At 42.1% G+C, this 19679-nt stretch overlaps 1 protein-coding gene across 1 annotated transcript in view; it reads left to right on the plus strand.

Moving 5' to 3' along the window:
* The window catches only part of ULK4 (unc-51 like kinase 4), a 1112493-nt gene that overhangs the window by 301099 nt on the left and 791715 nt on the right, over window positions 1–19679 (plus strand). The gene's annotated exons all lie outside the window — the stretch shown is intronic.

A 19679-nucleotide genomic window follows, 5' to 3' on the forward strand; every position in this document is an offset into this window, starting at 1 on the left:
AAGTGGAGTTCCAGTCATTTTTTTGTTTATTAAAAGTTAGCAGCTACTAAACAGTGTAGCTGCTGACTTTTAATAAACAGCCACTCACCTGTCCCATGATCCAGCGGTTTACTCATGCCAGCCATGTTCGCCGGCATTTTTACTATGGGCACGCTGTGACAGTTTGCAGCTTCACAGCCAGGTGCCCACTGCGCCTATGTGAGCGGCGCTGCGCTCTGTGACTGGTCTCAAAGTCTTGTAGAACCTGTCATGTGTCCCAGAACACTTCGGGAAAGAGAACTTCTGCTTCCAATTGCCTAAGGTGACCCGAACGGAAGTCGGAGCAGGTACCTGTCAAAATCGAGTACCTGCACCCCCCCCCCCCTTCCTCAAATCTCAGTTTCACAAACAGGAGCCAGGGAGGAGGCCTTAAAACGCAAGTTCCACTTTTGGGTGGAACTCCTCTTTAAATTAGGAGTAAACTCCCTTGGTTGATTTTTACCTATAGATAAGGCTTACCTATAGGTACAGTAAATATCTCATAAACATGCACCATTTAGGAAATATTTACTTTAGATGCAGCCAGTGACATCACTGGCGCATGTGCTCTGAAGGAACGGGATAGCTGTGGGTGGAACTCCTGTTTAAATTAGGAGTAAACTCCCTTGGTTGATTTTTACCTATAGATAAGGCTTACCTATAGGCAGGGCTGCTGACAGAAATCGCAGGGCCCCGTACAGACTACCTGACATGCTCCATTCACATATAGGCATCTTAGATCGCAGGCTGAATTTCAGCGATTCTGCCTGCGATCCCGAACCATTGCAAGTTGCGGGACAGCGGTGCCATTCGGAGGTCCAACTGGCCAGCCTGTATATTTTTTTCATCTCAGTTTTTTCTTTTAGATTTAGCAGGAATTATGTGAGTTATGTTTGTGTCTGCTAGTAATGATTTTACTGTAATTTTAGCTAAATATGTCTTTAAGATTTATTCACATATATGCATCTCGGATCGCGGGCAGAATTCCCGCAATTCTGCCTGCGATCCCGAACCATTGCAAGACGCAGGATGCCTGAGGGATTCCCGTGACTTGCAATGGCACCCCAAACGTGGCGCAATTTTGTGGCGATTGTTGCACAATGAATCGCAGGAAATTGCACAAACAGAATTTTTACCCAAAAGGTACAAGAGCTTCTTTTGGGACATAGGAGTACGGCGATTCGGTTTGCATGATTTCACTGAGATTCGTCGGGCAACCATTGCGGCAAAATCGCGCTGTGTTTGGGGTGCCATAATTCCTGCTAAATCTAAAAGAAGAGTTAAAAAATAAAAAGATGAGATGAAAAAAAATATACAGGCTGACCAGTTGGAGCTCCAGAATCAGAGAAACAGAGATTAACAAAGTTAAAGATAAACTCAGGAGCAGAGATAACATTAGAGCCAGGGCTTGGAGGGGGGGGGGGCACACAGGGAGGGGGATTAGTGAGGGACAATTGTACCTTTCTCAGTCAGCAGATAAAAGCTGCCAGCAGAGAGAGAGTTCAGCTTTTAGCTGCTGGAGGAAGAGTTCTGTATTTGTTGTCCATCACTAATCCCCCTCCCTGTGTGATCCCCCCTGTGTGCTCGGGCCCCCTACAAGAGGACTGGTGGTCCCCCCCTATCAGCGGCCCTGCCTATATGTAAAGTAAACATTTCCTAAACATGCACCATTTAGGAAATATTAACTTTAGATGCAGCCAGTGACATCATTGGCGCATGCGCTCTGAAGGAACGGCATACCTGTGCCATTCCTTCAGAGCCGTGCCGTAAACAGTGACTCCCACTTTAGAAGAGAAGTGCTGGATTCAAAAATTGTAAACATTCATACTTACCTAGGTGGATGCAGCATCGATCTGGTCCAATCCCACTGCTGATCGCTCAGTTCCCAGGTCCGCTCTGAGCACAGAGCAGTGACTGTCAGTCACTGCTCTCTGCTCTGCCACTCCAGTGCTCACTGGAGCCCCAGACTGTGCAAGGGATGGGAGCAGCTGGCTCAGTCTCCTAGCGGCACGTTGAGAGGCTGAGCCAGCTGCTGATCAGGCATGAGAACGGACCCACACATTATTGACAGGATCCCTGCAGAGCCTGGACCGGCTCTGTGATGTCAGCCAACAGTGGCTAAAGCTAAATCTGGGTCACAGGAGTACAGAACTACGTAAGTGCACTCCTGTGACCCACAGGAGCAGTATAGCCAAAAGTTACCAAAGCTTACCAATAGCCTACTACTCTTGATTACCTTTACACTGTTTAGAGAGAGAGAAAGCCTATCATTGCTTCCTGTAAATAGTTTGACCAATAAATGCCTACCTAGTAAACAGGATGAGTATCTTGCTAGCTGCTTTAGGCGTCTATGGTTTCTTGAGTCAGATGCATGCATATTGAAACACCATTTATTTATTTTATGCATTGAAAAACAAACTGAATGCATTTTAAATTACATCTAGTTTAAATTTTCTCTGTATTTTATGTTGTAAATTCACACAATCCCTTGCATAGCAAACTTGGAGAGGGAGGGTGAGCAGTGTGAGCATCACAGTGCTGGGTCTAAAACTGAATGGAGAGTTACAAGAAGGAAGAGACGATCAATTATTTCAGCTTGCTGTTGTTTTTCCTTTATCCAATCAGCAGACTGTGGGAGGGTCCTTGATCAATCTGTACTTCTCATAATTAGGTATGAGGTCATATACCTGGATATTTTGTCTGGAAGGGTGACTGGATCACACGACTGGATAGACAGATTTGCAGATTTTTGGCTATATACGTTCAATTGTTTTTTTCAGTTGTTTCCCTGTAGTTCAACTTTAACATGTAATATGTAGTTGCACATAGTTGCACAATGTTTCTCTATTCACTTTCCCAGTGAATTCTGTCTAGAGACATTATTTACGTTACTTGGCATTATGTGGCATACATGCATGGTATGCTTGCAGTAAACTTTATGATATCTTGATGATAATTGGCACGTGTCAGTGTAAATTGTAGGCACCATTTATAGTCAGAACATTGGCAGTTTAATGACAGTTTAGCTGTGACTATTCTACACACTGCCATTGATTTTTTTTTCTTTTGTTGAAATAAATGATCAGTCTTTTTCAGAAATGTTATTTCATTTTTTAGCAGATGTCTGTACTTTGAATCGCGTACAGGTTTTTTTTATATTTTTTAGTGACTCTTTTGTCAATGTTTTCTGCCTCTGGAAAAAAAGGACTGAAACTTCTCTGCCCCAACAGGTTTTTTGAGGCTTCATGGCAGTAGAGCCCTGGTGCCCAACCTGCAGCCTGAAGACTGTATATGGATCTTTGGCATTTTATGTGTGGCCCTCTGGGCCCCTGCAGACACTAACCTGTGTTTCCCTGTTGCCCTGTTATAGCAGTTTTGTGTAATATGTTTCCAGTCTATGGGTGTCTCCTGAAGCACGCCCCCCGTTTTCAACTCCTATAGCAAGTTTACAGTCTCTGACAGTTTCTTTTAGCATGTCAGCAGCCTCTGACCATCTCTTGTATCATGTCTACAGTCTCTAATCTTCATCTGTATTAGGTCCAGAGTCTCTGACCATCCCCTGTATTATGTCCAGAGTCTCTGACCATCCCTTGTATTATATCCAGAGTCTGTAACCATCCCCTGTATTATGTCCAGAATCTCTGACCAGCCCCTTTATTATGTCCAGAGTCTCTGACCATCCCCTGTAATATGTCTAGAGTCTTTGACCACCCCCTGTATTCTGCCCAGAGTCTCTAAACATCCCTGTATTATGTCCAGAGTCTCTGACCATCCCTTGTATTATGTGTAGTCTCTGACCAACCGCTGTATTAGGTCCAGAGTCTCTGACCATCCCCTGTATTCTGTCCAGAGTCTTTGACCACCCCCTGTATTTTGCCCAGAGTCTCTAAACATCCCTGTATTATGTCCAGAGTCTCTGACCATCCCTTGTATTATGTGTAGTCTTTGACCAACACCTGTATTAGGCCCAGAGTCTCTGACCATCCCCTGTATTATGTCCAGAGTCACTGACCATCCCCTGTATTATGTCCAGAGTCTCTGACCATCCCCTGTATTATGTCTATAGTCTCTGACCATTCCCTGTATTATGTTCAGTCTCTCTGACCATCCCCTGTATTATGTCCAGAGTCTCTGACCATCCCCTGTAATATGTCCAGAGTCTTTGACCATCTCCTGTATCATGCACATAGTCTGTGGCTATATCCCGTTGTGTGTCTTTTGTCTCTGACACAGAATATTCACCAAATTTTATGTATGGCCCTTTAGTGATGCCAAGGGCCACACTTGAGGCCCTCAATATCAAGAAAGTATATTAGGATTTAAGATTTAAGTTTTATGTGGAGTAATCCTTTAAAACCAATAACATTATGTATACCAGGAGGAAAAATTGCAATAGTGGGCAAAGTTAGGAACTGTAGACAAAGGACTTTGCATTCTAGTCCCTTTAGATTGACTGCCTCTTTAAAATGATTGCTGAATTCACAAAGTTTTGGAATACCGTGAACAATTTGATGACATTATTATTGTTATTGTCAATATTATAACCGCCATCCAACATATCTTTTCTATTTCCCAATATTATTTGAAAGTATTCTGTTGAGAGCACTCTCTACTATTGTCTTGAATTAGATCTAATGAAGCTGTATTCCTCAAGGTGTGCAAGTTAACTGTGCTGTGTTCAATATTTGACAACCTTAGGAGATGGTGTGCTCTAAGTACCTCTCCGAGGACTGCAAAAGTCAGTTAATATTGCAAGCATAAAAATGTATCTGCTATCATCAGTAAAAAGTGTTGCTGTATTATTTTACTGTCCACGCACACACAAACCAGAAACATTATTTACCACTTACCTCCAAAGCTTTACTAGGGACTGTAAATTGGCATTGATTAGCAATAATTGCAATCATAAATTAGGAGAATTATTTTTCACGGCAATTATGTTGTGTTGTGGGAGAAGCTGCCAGGAGAAGCCAGAGAGAGTACATCAATAGTTGAGTTTAATAATACATTGGAAGTCACTCTCCTTACTGGACATTTCTCTGGGTATATAAATGTGCCGTATAGTCAAGATGCAGTTTTGCTTGCTTAGAAATAACCTGAAAAACCGTGCCTATGGATCAACTACAATGCTATTAAAACATAATCAGCAGCGCATGCATTTATTTGTCCTTCAGGGTATTTCATTCATATAACATATTGAATGATTAGTTGCAAAGGTAAATATTGACAATGAAAATATAATGGTTTTAAGGTAGTTTTTTGACATTTTGTTTAAAGCCTGTTCGTTTTTAAGCTGATATTTTAAAAATTTTATTAGTATACAGCCATGGTCAAAAATATTAGTATCCCTGAATTTTTTTTCAGATAATGCACCACTTCGCCTAGAAAATTGTTGTGATTTAATTTGTTTAGGCATTCTCATGTTTATTTATTTTGTTCATATTGGTAAGAACACAAAAAAGTGGAGAAACAAAAAGCCAAATCTAACATTCCATGCAGACCTCCAAAAATGGACTGGACAAATTTATTGGCACCTTATCAAAATTGTAAGAAATAGTTGTATTCCACATTTGTGATGCTCCTGTAATTTATAATTAAACTCACCTGTATCAATTAACAGGTGCTGGAAATATAGACATCACACTGGCAACCAGTTATAATGGTGAAAAATTGATTTAGGCCCCTTTCACACAGGCGGACCGTTCAGATCCGCCTGTTCGTTTTCTTGGCGGATCTGAACGGTCCCCACATGCATTCCTATGGGGCATCGGATGGCAGCGGAGACATGTCTGCTGACATCCGACCCCTATCCGATCCGTCAAATCTGGACGGATGGAAACCCTATTTTCTATCCGTCCAGCGGATCAGATCGGATGGGATCGGATGAGAAAGGACAGACGGTCCGTTCCCATCCGATTTCCCCCATAGAGATGCATGGGGAACTGACAGCTGTGTCTCTGCACACAGCGCGGAGACACAGCTGTCATCCTTCTGCTCAGCGGGGCATCGGCGGCTCGATCCCCCGCTGAGAAAAACGGAATTCGTCCGACGGACGGATAGTGGGGAAGGGGCCTAAATCTTTCTGTTGAGTCTCTGTGTGCCACACAGAGCATTGAGAAGAGAAAGAGCAGAAAAGAATTGTCTGAGAATTTGAGAACATAAATTTTGGAAAATCATGGACAATCTCATAGTTACAAGTCCATCTCCAGAGATCTTAATGTTCCTGTGTCCACCGTGTGCAACATTGTCAAGAAGTTTACAACCCATGGCACTGTTGCTAATCTGAAACAAACTAAGGGATGTGGATTGGATGGATCCAAAAGATGAGGATCCAAAGCCAATTCACCAGAAAGAGGTGATCAAATATAGGTGCCAATGATACACTAAAAATAATAACCGAGGTGCTTGGAATAGTGAAAAATAGAACAATATTTATTTAGGCACTTATGCCTGGTGAAGGAACACCCAACATATGTGAAAACAGGACATGATAAAATCAATTAAAACCACATAAGAACAATGGATATGCAGCAACTGTACCCAAAAACATAGATAAAGTAGTATAATACACAGCATGTGGTGGAATCACCTGTTGAATAAGACAACATGGAAAAACTCAGCTCATGTGGGGGTGTTTGCACAGCGAAAGATGATCCTGGGAAATGGGAATGGTGGGACAGTGGCACTGTGTCAACAACCAACTGGAGTAGAGTGAAATCCTCTGGGAAAAGTCCAAGATCAATATTCAGCAATAAAGGATTGTCCGGTCATGGACTATATCACTGTGGCATGATAGACAAGCAAGGGTTTTCACAGGGATGAATATTGCAATGAATGGTGATATCACTGAAGATGCTGGCCGCCCAGAAAAACAGTGCACTTCGCTCCAATGGCAGCCGTCGGGTCTGGTGCATGAGATATCACCTGTCCACTGGGTGATGCACTATCAGACCATGTGGTGTACGGGGATGAACAGTAATGGAGTCCTCCGTGCTGGGCTGGGGAGAGACGGTATGCACCGTTGTAAATGTGGGCTATGTAAGGATAAAGTTCATTCCTCCATGTGCGGTGGCAGGACCCCGCCGGCTTCAACAATCCTCCGTCGGCGTCTTCCCCTCTGTACTTGGCTCAAGCCTCGCTCTGAGTAGCGACGAATGGGTCCGTGGATGTCGGCCCTACGTCACATCCGGTGTGGCGAGCAGTACGCTGGGGGAGCCTGAGTTGAGCCGGTGATGGAGGGGTCCAGAGTGCCCCTGAGGAGGTGGGTTCAGTTGGTGCAATCCAAGTAACGCTGCAGCTGACTAGTTTCACCGACCAGACGTCGGTTTCATCAGAGCTCAAGCACTGTTGCTAATCTCCCTGGATGTGGATGAAATAGAAAAATTGATCAAAGAGTTTGCCACAACTTACATGAGGAAGCCAAAATTATTTTAGGAGAATGTGCTGTGGACAAACGAAACAACATTTTACAGCTGTTTGGTAAAGCCCATCATTCTACTGTTTTCAGAAAAAGAAATTAGACCTTTTAAAGAAAAGAATACAGTCCCTACAGTCCAACATTGTGGAGGTTCACTGAAATCCCATAGAGCACCCATGGAGAGATCTCAAAACCGCAGTTGGGAAAAGGAACCCTTTCAATCTGAGAGACCTGGAGCAGTTGGTGAAAGAAGAGTGGTCCAAAATTCCAGTAGAGAGGTGTAAGACTCATTGATGGTTACAGGAAGTGATTGATTTCAGTTATTTGTTCCAAGGGGTGTGCTACCAAATACTAAATTGAGGGTGCCAAAGTTTGTCCAGTCCATTTTTGGAGTTGTGCATGGAATGTGTGTCACATTTGGCTTTTTTGTTTTTCTACTTTTTTTGTGTCATACTAATACAAACAAAAGAAATAAACATAAGAATGCCTAACATTTGTAATTGCAACAGTTTTCTGGGGGAAGTGGTGCATTATCTGACAGAAATGCAGAGGTGCCAATATTTTTGGCCATGACTGTATGTTTGTGTGTGTAAGATCTATCTATCTATCTATCTATCTATCTATCTATCTATCTATCTATCTATCTATCTATCTATCTATCTATCTATCTATCTATCTATCTATCTATCTATCTATCTATCTATCTATCTATCTATCTATCTATCTATCTATCTATCTATCTATCTATCTATCTATCTATCTATCTATCTATCTATCTATCCTGTGTTGACAAAAGTATTTTGATGCCTGCCTTTACACGCACATGCATCTCTTAGTCCACCAATTTCAGCTAAAACAGCTTCAACTCTTCTGGGAAGGCTGTCCACAAGGTTTATAAGTGTTTCTATGGGAATGTTTTCCCATTCTTCCAGAAGCGCATTTGTCAGGTCAGGCACTGATGTTTTGACGAGAAGGCCAGTCAAGTTCCTCCACCCCAAACTCGCTCATCAATGTCTTAATGGGTCTTGATTTGTGTACTGTCGAAAATGTCTTGGTATGCTGACGCCTTAAGATTTCCTTTCACTGGAACTAAGGGGCCAAGCCCAACCCCTGAAAAACAACCCCACACCATAATCACCCCCTCCACCAAATAATTTGAACCAGGGCACAAAGGTCCATAAAGACATAGATAAGTGAGTTTGGGGCGGAGGAACTTGACTAGCCTGCACAAAGTCCTGACTTCAACCAGATAGAACACCTTTGGGATGAATTAGAGTGGAGACTGTGAGACAGGCCTTCTCGTCCAACATCAGTGCCTAACTTCACAAATGTGCTTCTGGAAGAAAATTCACACACTCCTAAACCTTGTGGACGCCCTTCCCAGAAGAGTTGAACCTGTTATGGCTGCAAAGGGTGGGCCAACTCAATATTGAACCCTAATGACTAAGACTGGGATGGCATTAAAGTTCTTGTGCGTGTAAAGGTGTTTGTTCCAATAATTTTGACAATATAGTGTGTATATAAATATACATACAGTACCTTGTAAAAGTATTCATACCCCTTGAAATTTTCCCCATTTTGTCATGTTACAACCAAAACGTAAATGTTTTTTTTTGGGGGGATTTTTTGTGATAGACCAACACAAAGTGGCACATAATTGTGAAGTAGAAGGAAAATGATAAATGGTTTTCAAAATTTTTTACAAATAAACATCTGAAAAGTGTGGTGTGCATTTGTATTCAGCCCCCCCTGAGTCAATACTTTGTAGAACCAGCTTTTACTGCAATTACAGTTGCAAGTCTTTTTGGGTATGTCTCGACCAGCTTCGCACATCTAGAGAGTACAATTTTTGCCTGTTCTTCTTTGAAAAATAGCTCAAGCTCTGTCAGATTGGATGAAGAGCAGACGTGAAACACAAATTTCAAATCTTGCCACAGATTCTCAATTTAATTTAGGTCTGGACTTTAACTGGGTCATTATAACACATGAATATGCCTTGATCTAAACCAGGGTTTCCCAATTAATTTTTTCCCTTGGCACCCTTTGACATGGTATAGCAAAACTTTTGAACCCCAACAAAAAAATGTGTGCCGTAAAGTAGCACAGCGCAAATCTTTTAATGAGCAGAGGGTAATGTTCTCTTTTGCTGGCAAATTCTTTTTATATCTGGTTCAATTGTTGACAGAGTCCTGACAGAGTCTTTTAATGCCCCTGACAGATGCTTTTATTGTCCCGTGCAGAGCCTTTTAGTGTCCCTAGCAGAGAATTTCAATGCCCAGACAGAGTCTTTCAATGCCCCTCAAAGAGTCTTTTAATGTCCCTAACAGCGAATTGCAATGCCCCTGACAGAGCCTTTTATTGTCCCTGACAGAGCCTTTTATTGTCCCTGACAGAGCCTTTTATTGTCCCTGACAGAGCCTTTTATTGTCCCTGACAGAGCCTTTTAATTTCCCCTTGCAGAGTCTTTCAATGCCCCTGACAGAGCCTTTTAATTTCCCCTTGCAGAGTCTTTCAATGCCCCTGACAGAGTCTTTCAATGCCCCTGACAGAGTCTTTCAATGCCCCTGACAGAGTCTTTCAATGCCCCTGACAGAATCTTTCAATGCCCCTGACAGAATCTTTCAATGCCCCTGACAGAATCTTTCAATGCCCCTGACAGTCTTTCAATGCCCCTGACAGAGCCCTTAATTGTCCCTCACAGAGAATTTCTATGTCCCTACCTAACAGATTTCTATCTGACAATAACTGAGCTTTAACAATGAACTCGACTCTCTATCACTCCTCTACCATGAGTGATTGAAAATGGCTAACGGCAGGGCTGGCTGGCTGACTGCTAGGCTGGCTGGCTGACAGCTGGGCGGGCTCTCTCACGGAGGAGCTAAGTAAGTGGCTGACTGATGGCAGACTGGCTGCACAATCTCTGCTGTTTCTGACCTTCTGGGAACAGCAGGTAGCGGCAACCATCTTGGATGTGGCAAACTGCAGCGGAACCCCAATTTTGTTCTCGCGGAACCCTAGGTTTCCACGGAACACCAATTGGGAAATACTAATCTAAACCATTCCATTGTAGCTCTGGCTGTATGTTTAGGGTCATTGTCCTGCTGGAAGGTGAACCTCTGCACCAGTCTCAAGTTTATTGCCGACTCTAACAGGTTTTCTTCTAAGATTGCCCTGTATTTGGCTCCATCCATCTTCCCATCAACTCTGACCACCTTTCCTGTCCCTGCTGAAGAAAAGCATCCCCACAACATGATGCTGCGACCATCAGGTTTCACGGTGGGGCTGGTGTGTTCAGGGTGATGTGCAGTGTTCGTTTTCCACCACACATAGCGTTTTGCTTTTAAGTTAAATTTTGGTCTCATTTGACCAGATCACCTTCTTCCACATGTTTGCTGTGTCCCCCCAGATGGCTTCTCGCAAACTGCAAACCAGGCTTCAACAATGGCTTTCTTCTTAAAACAAACCTTAGTGCTGCGCTAAGTAATTTCATATAAAACAATCAAAGAAATATATAAATAAATAAATGATAACAGCTGTTAGAACCTCAGTTGTGACAAGTGTACTATACTAGAGGTAACATGTGAATTAATAATACTTGTGATATAATCAAATGCTTCTTTTAAAAACATAAAGTCGACAACTTTGCAAATTTTCTGTAAATATATTGTGATGATCCTCCCCGCCACTGACATCCATGGTTGTACAGGTGCTCACTCTTCCTTCTCCTTTCATGCAGTTATATGAACACATCCATGTGCTACCATGATGAGTGCTCCCTCCTTATATTTGGGTTCTCACCTCAAATTATGTGACCTCGCACCTAAGCTTGGTCTAAGGATGCTTTTTTACCCCCCCCCCCCCCCCGGCCAGGGGATAAGTATCCGGTTGGCCCCATACATATTGCTTGTCTCCTCACACCACTCCTCCACAGTACCGGTGCAATGTCACATAGGAAGAAAGAATTCAATAGTGCCTATACCCTTAACCACTTTACCAAAGGAGGATTTTGCTGTCTTACGTCCAGGCCACTTTTTGCGATTCGGCACTGTGCGACTTCAACTGACAATTGCGCGACGCCGTACCCAAACTAAATTTACGTCCTTTTTTTCCTACAAACAGAGCTTTCTTTTGGTGGTATTTGATCACCTGTGCGATTTTTACTTTTTGCGCTATAAACAAAAAAAAGAGCGTACATTTTGAAAAAATAACAATATTTTTCACATTTTTTATATGAAATTCCCCCCAAAAAAATGTAAAAATCTAAATTTTTTAAAATTTTTGGCCAATTTGTTTTCTGCTACCTATGTTTGGTAAACAAAATCACAATAAGCGTATTTTGATTGGTTTGCGCAAAAGTTATTGCGTTTACTAACTAAGGGAAAGATTTCTGTCATTTTTGGTCTTTTTTTTTTTAACGCGTAATGGCGACGATCTGCGATTTATTTTTTTGCAGGCCTGCGACATTGCGGCGGACAGATCGGACCCTTGACTGACATTTTTGACACTTTTGGGGGTACCAGTGACATTACTACAGTAATCAGTGCTATACATATGCACTGTTACTGTAAAAATGACACTGGCAGGGAAGGGGTTAATTTTATTGGAGAGGGAGGGGTTAATGTATGCCTGGTGCTTACTAACGTGTGTGGGGGGAGGTGACTGAGTGACACAGAGACAGATCGCAGGTTCAGCTATGCTGAACCCTGCAATCTGTCACTGTCTGTCACTTAGGAGATCCGCCCGCTTTGTTTACACAAGCAGGCGGATCTCCAAATACGATTCCCCGACGATCGGGGAAGAGCGGCAGTGATCACCGCCGCTCCTCCCCTGGCCCGACTCCCGCTGTGACTGAATACAGCGGGAGCGAGCCTCCGGCGGCACGCGTGCGCCGCCCACAAGGGGAGGAGTCCAGCGACGTAGGTCTACGTCGCTGGACGGGAACGAGCCACTTTGCCGTAGTACCAGCTCAGTGAGCGGTCAGCAAGTGGTTAAAAGCATATCTTTATTAAAAATAATAGTGTTGGTACTCACATTTTGGGGAGGGGCAAGGACAGTGATGTCACCCGGTGGCGAGGTAGAACCAGCTTCAAGGAGTGTGGACTGACGGCTTGCAGGCACGAATTAATCCGCTGTTGGAGAATATTTTGTATGTTTAGTCTGGTGCGCTGGAAGCACCAGCAAAATGTGAGTACCCACAATATTTTTTTTAATAAAAATATGCTTTTAATGCTATAAGCACTATTGAATTCTTTCTTCAAATATGACATGGCAACGGTATTCATACCCCTTAAAATGTTCCACATTTTGTCATGTTACAGCCAAAAACGTAAATGTATTTTATTGGGATTTTATGTGATAGACCAACACAAAGTGGCACATAAATGGGAAGTGGAAGGAAAATGATTAATGGTTTTCAACATTTTATACAATAAATATCTGAAATGTGTGGTGTGCATTTGTATTTAGCCCCCCTGAGTCAATACTTTGTAGAACTACCTTTCGCTACAATTATAGCTGCAAGTCTTTGCACAGAGAATGACATTTTTGCCCATTCTTTGCAAAATAGCTCAAGCTCTGTCAGATTGGATGGAGAGCAAGCGGGACGTTTCATAAACTTTTTTTTCTACAACACTGGACTTATATACATTTTTTTGTAGCCTTGTTACAAGTGTTTTGCAGTATTGCACTTTTTATATGTTTACAGGGTTTTTTTTGCACTTTATATTTACATTGTTTTTTTCTGCACACTGAACTGTGAAATTATGCATTGCAGTAAATGAGGGTTTTTTCAGTGATGTCACTTTGTAATAAATTGTGTTACATAGACCTTTGCACTTTATACTATTTTCTGAATTTAGCACATAAAAGGTTATTTTTGCACATTATATTAGTGTATTTTTTTTATTATAATTGATCAACTTTTAGGCATTGGGATATGGATTACAAACTAGCGCCGCTTTACTGCTTTTTTTTTTTTTAAATGCATTGCAATGCGCTGTGGGAATGTTTTTTACTGCAAAATACTGCACTATGGCACACGTGTTGCCGTACATTGTGGGAAAATAGCTTGTTTAACCATACTTTACTGTAATTCATAATTGTGAAAATGCTCTTAGGACAAGGTTAAAAATGACATATGATGCAGTCTGTTAGCCGAATTAACATAACAGTTTGTGTTTTTCCGAGCTCCCCTTGTAACGTGGTTTTATTACCTGTTGCTCCTGCCAGTAGATCAATCATTTTTTCACTTCTTTAACTGGCCAAGTTGTCCAACAAAGTTTCGGTTACAGTTGGGACAAATCATAAAACATCCCTGGGATGCCGAAAATGGTTCTTATGGTTAAAAACCTCTTTCTAGTAGAAATAAAAAATGTTGCTGTAACTGCTTAAAATGTGCTATCAGTAGTTGAACTTTGTCACTTACCTCGGATCAATTTAAAACAACATCTTTCTTTAAAGCCTTCCTAACACAGCTCAAATTTCAGCTAATTCCTGCAGAAACGGCCGACATTTGAGTCATGGGGGGCCCTTTCGACAACCACCAACTTGACAAAAGTCAATATTGAAATCGACATTTGTCAAACGAGCCTGGTGGGAAATTTTTGACCGACAATGAGTGCAGTCAATCAGATGCTGTCACTGTACACGGGTATTCTGACAGTAGCGCATGCCAGCTGTCAGAACACAATAGTTGGCACAGATAATTCCTTTATCCTTTATCCAAGCTATTTATCATAAATGGAGCAATCTATTTGATTTTTCTTTTTTAACCTGCAGCCTGAACAAGAGAAATCTCTATGCTTATGGCTAGCTTAAGATTACTCTGTCCTAAGAGTGACAATGCTACTGTGCAGTTTCGCTGTAGAATGGACATTGTTGTCACCCTGTTAAAGAAAGTGAAAAAAACTAAATCTGCTATAGGCAGACTGTTGCATATACACTGCTCAAAAAAAGTAAAGGAATGTTATTAAATTAGAGTATAGCATCAAGTCAGGTAAACTCCTGGGATATTGATCTGGTCAGTTAAGTAGCGGAGGGGGTTGTTATTCAGTTTCAGCTGCTTTGGTGTGAATTAAATTAACAGGCACTAGATGGGCAACAATGAGATGACCTCCAAAACAGAGTGGTTTTACAGGTGGAGGCCACTGAAATTCTTGTCCCTACTCATCTTTTCTGACTGTTTTTCACTAGTTTTGCATTTAGCTAGGGTCAATTTCACTACTGGTAGCATGAGGTGATACCTGGACCCTATAGAGCAGTGGTCATTAAATTGCGGCCCGCTGTCCATTGGCGGCCCACACAATGCTTCCGCCCGGACCGCTTGCGGCTCCCGGCTCACTCGCAGCCAGTGTCCTGTCGGGCCGCGAGTAGGGGAGTGACGTTCCGCGCGCCCCGTCCACTGCAACTGACTGATGGACATCGCAGTGTCCTGTCGGGCCGCGAGTAGGGGCGTGACGTCACTCGCGCGCCCCACCCCCTGCTCCTGACTACGGCTCCCTCTCAGCCGGGCAGCGAGCTAGGGCGTGACCCTGTGCACGCCCCGCCCCCCTGTTCGCGGCTTTTGGCTCAGCTCCTGGCTCCAGGTATGTGGAGCAAATTTTTAGGGGAGAATAGCTCAATTTAAAAAAAAACCTCTCAAGCTTTACCAAGTGTGCAGACTGGCATGTTTTGTTGTGCTCATTAGAGTGCCCCCCCAAAAAAAAAATGTGCCCATCAGATTGCTCCCTTGACATAAAATCTGCCCATCAGCGTGCCCCTTATTTTATGCTAACACTCAATACTTTTAATATATTTCCTTCTAAATGAAATACAAACCCGATTCCAAAAAAGTTGGGATACTGTACAAATTGTGAATAAAAACAGAATGCAATGATGTGGAAGTTTTAAATTTCAATATTTTATTCAGAATACAACATAGATGATATTTAAAATGTTTAAACTGAGAAAATGTGTAATTTTATGGGAAAAAAAGGTTGATTTTAAATTTCATGGCATCAACACATCTCAAAAAAGTTGGGACAAGGCCTTGTTTACCACTGTGTGGCATCCCCTCTTCTTTTTATAACAGTCTGCCAATGTCTGGGGACCGAGGAGACATGTCGCTCAACTTTAGGAATAGGAATGTTGTCCCATTCTTGTCTAATACAGGCTTCTAGTTGCTCAACTATCTTAGGTCTTTTTTGTCGCATCTTCCTCTTTATGATGCACCAAATGTTTTCTATGGGTGAAAGATCTGGACTGCAGGCTGGCCATTTCAGTACCCGGATCCTTCTTCTACGCAGCCATGATGTTGTAATTGATGCAGTATGTGGTCTGGCATTGTCATGTTGGAAACTCCAAGGCCTTACCTGAAAGAGACAACATCTGTATGGGAGCATATATTGTTCTAGAACTTGGATAATATACCATTCAGCATTGATGATGCCTTTCCAGTTGTGTAAGCTGCCCATGCCACACCCACTCATGCAACCCTATACCATCAGAGATGCAGGCTTTTGAACTGAGCGCTAATAACATCTTGGGTTGTCTTTGTCCTCTTTTGTCCGGATGACATGGCGTCCCAGTTTTCCAAAAAGAACTTAAAATTTTGATTCGTCTGACCACAGAACAGTTTTCCACTTTGCCACAATCCATTTTAAATGAGCCTTGGCCCAGAGAAAACGCCTGCACTTCTGGATCATGTTTAGATATGGCTTCTTTTTTGGCTTATAGAGTTTTAGCTGGCAATGACAAATGGCACGGTGGATTGTGTTCACCGACTATGTTTTCTGGAAGTATTCCTGAGTCCATGTTGTGATTTCCATTACAATAGCTTTCCTGTATGTGATACAGTGCCGTCTAAGGGCCCGAAGATCACGGGCATCCAGTATGGTTTTCCGGCCTTGACCCTTACGCACGGAGATTGTTCCAGATTCTCTGAATCTTTGGATGATGATATGCACTGTAGATGATGATAACTTCAAACTCTTATGCATTTTTTCCCTGAGAAACTCCTTTCTGATATTGCTCCACTATTTTTTGTCGCAGCATTGGGGGGATTGGTGATCCTCTGCCCATCTTGACTTCTGAGAGACACTGCCACTATGAGAGGCTCTTTTTATACCCAATCATGTTGCCAATTGACCTAATAAGTTGCAAATTGGTCCTCCAGCTGTTCCTTATATGTACATTTAACTTTTCTGGCCTCTTATTGGTACCTGTCCCAACTTTTTTGGGATGTGTAGCTCTCATGAAATCCAAAATGAGCCAATATTTGGCATGCCATTTCAAAATGTCTCACTTTCAACATTTGATATGTTATCTATATTATATTGTGAATAAAATATATTATTCATAGCTGTTAATGGAGATCTCACATAAACTCATTATGTAACACCATTGAGACCTGATTTGTTTTTAAAGTGTTTCTTTTCTTCTTCTTTTTTTGAGCAGTGTATATAATTTTTAAAAAGTTTTCTATAGTTGAAGTACCGAGGGTCAATTTTTGTGGTTACGTGTTCGGGGGTGAAGGTCATCATAAGGTTAATTATAGCAGTCATGTTGAGGGATAGGCATAGGTTTAATGTTGGGGTCTTGACTGCACAAATGTTTACTTACCACCTAATCCTATTAAACCTTCATATTCTCCAGCTTGTTTACCACATTGCTCTGACACCAGACTTTTTTCAGTTCAGTATGCAGTGATTTTCCTGTTCACACTGATCCTAAATTATATGCTGCAGTAATAGTCTTGCACATTGCTTATTTTCTGCCCCCAGTTACGATAAGGAAATGGGAACGAAAGAGCTGAAAGTAAGCCCAGAGCTAATCACCTTTTAATTCCAAGCAGACATTTTTATTCTTCCATATTTGAATTTGCAAAAAGCAGTACGCATTATTATATTTTCAAGTATGCTATTGAACTATAATGTTTATTAAAGTTGTAGTAAGGATTTAAATAACAGAACAGTATAAATCCCCTGTATGTGACCTTCGGTTTATTGCTTATGTTTAATATCCCATGGTATCATATCCATTCTTAGTATTTACATATAATGAGCCTTTAGGTGTGAGATAATAGGTTATGTGAATTCCATTTACAGCATTTGCTGTTTTATTATGAAGCTGGGGACTCTTGGATCTCATGTTATAATTTTTTTTTTCCTGTACGCTTCCTATGTGCAGTGACTTTTTGGCCCAGCCTTTGGCCAGGGTTATGTGGAAGATTTTAATCACTTTTTTTTTAGCAATACTCAGTTCTTCTATAGGTATCAAAGTATTACCATTTACTAATAGGGCAGTTGTAAGCAAGGAGTTAAATCTCACTTTCAGCCCTAACCTCAGACAGTATCTTTGTTTTCCTCATCTCCAAGCTGCACTTCTATATTTTATAGAGGATTCTTGCATCTCGGGGATATCTAGTCAAAGGCTCTTATATTTTTAATACAAGTTTGAGAATATTCTGTCTTTTTATAGAGGAGTGATGTGTGGATGTCAGGTCACAGATGGATCACAACTGAAATGTATTACAAGAAATAGGAAAGGAGAAGACCACTGATTCCCTAGCATGCTTTGAAGCTTTTTCAGTGCATACATGTTGGTTTGGCTTTCAGATAAACATAAATACAGTACTTGCGTGACGCAATTGTAAACTCACATGCTCACTTTTGAGGAGATCCAAAAAAAAAAAATGCATTATGACAAGAATTAAACAATAGATTTAGAACTTCAGATCTTAGTTTTTTTTTTAAAGGGGAACTGTATTTTTTTTACATTTTATTCAAATTTAGGATAATTTTATAATTATGTAATAATGTATCGGAAACATTTTTTCTCGGTATAGTGTGAACAGAACAACGAAGTGATCATATTTTCCCGTAAGATATGTAGGCTCTTCTTCCTGCTTAGCAGTGCTGCACAATAGTTGTGCCCTATTTATCCTCTCATGTCCCTGTACATATAAATAGCTGATGGTCGGATTGGAAACAACAGATCCGTTTATTCTGAAACCCTAACATAATGCCTGTAGCTACAGCAATGAAGGAGAGCTTGTTTTTAAAGTGTGTAACACACCCCCTAAGGAGCCGCAAATAAACTGGGATCCCCCACCCTGCACAACCAGGCACACTGATTCTTCACAGGCACACTTGAGTCAGAGAACAGTACGTGACATTGTTTTTTTTTTTTTTTTTGTTTATTGAGGGATATAACTTGGATAGGGATGGGAGGTTATGGGATGCCCATTCGACTTCAACAACAAACTTCAGGGGCAACTCTTCCGATCTACAACTTTATGTACAGCTCCATCTCTTCCTCCAGCTCTCGCTTGCAAAACCCAGCTTAAACACTGTGAATATCTGACAGTCACTCAGATTAAAGCAATAACCCATTACAGGCAGGAACCCGAGGCCCCTTGGTTGTGTAGCAGAATTTCAGGGTCCAGCTTGCATCACTCCTGTGGCTTCTGACCCAGCACCAACTCTCCAGGTACTGCCAGCCCACCTTGCTGCAGCTGCCCCTTTCGTTAGCCCTCCAGGCTAACTTCTCCCCACAGTCCTCCCGGACGGACACTCACTAGCCCTCCCGGCTAACTCAGGAGATCTCCCAGATGTGCTGACCTGCTCCTGCTGTCCTCTTTCCTTGCTCCCATGCCTCCAGGAAGGGCTTCCCTCCTGTGTTTTGGCAGGATCCTTGCAGCACTCAAGCCCTGGCCTGAGGCTAATCCTCCCCCCCTCTCCCAGACTAGGGGGCACCCTCAAGGGCCACTGACAGCCTTCTCAGCACTCAATCTCCATCTTCCACCTGACTGCCCCTGCTGGCATGGCTTATGCCTATTTGAGGCGGCCTGCCCCCTGCCAGTCCTTTACTGGGGATTGGCTAAATCCCTCATCAATTTTCCAAGCAGCTCCTCCTAACCCCCCCTTCCACCTCCCAATGGCTCCCCCTGCTGCCTAAGTCCCCTTTGGGATTGGAAAGTGAAGTGAAGACCCTATCTGGGCAAATTGCTGGATCACTGGCAGGTTTAGGTGAGTGTTTGGAGGGGGGGGGACATGCATTTCCCCACCTCATTATTGTTAACTCAGCTATCCTTAGTTATCATTTATTGAAGGACACAATGTGCTTTTGGAAACACATTTCTGAATAGTTTAATGCATGGTTATAAAGGTACACTATACAAAAATAAAACAGTATTATTCCCAAAACCATCATAGTTTATTATTAAGTTCCCCTGAATATTTTCTATATAGATATCTTCAGACTTCCT

The sequence above is a fragment of the Pelophylax lessonae genome, assembly GCF_965119305.1.
Source record: "Pelophylax lessonae genome assembly, chromosome: 5".
Taxonomy (NCBI): domain Eukaryota; kingdom Metazoa; phylum Chordata; class Amphibia; order Anura; family Ranidae; genus Pelophylax; species Pelophylax lessonae.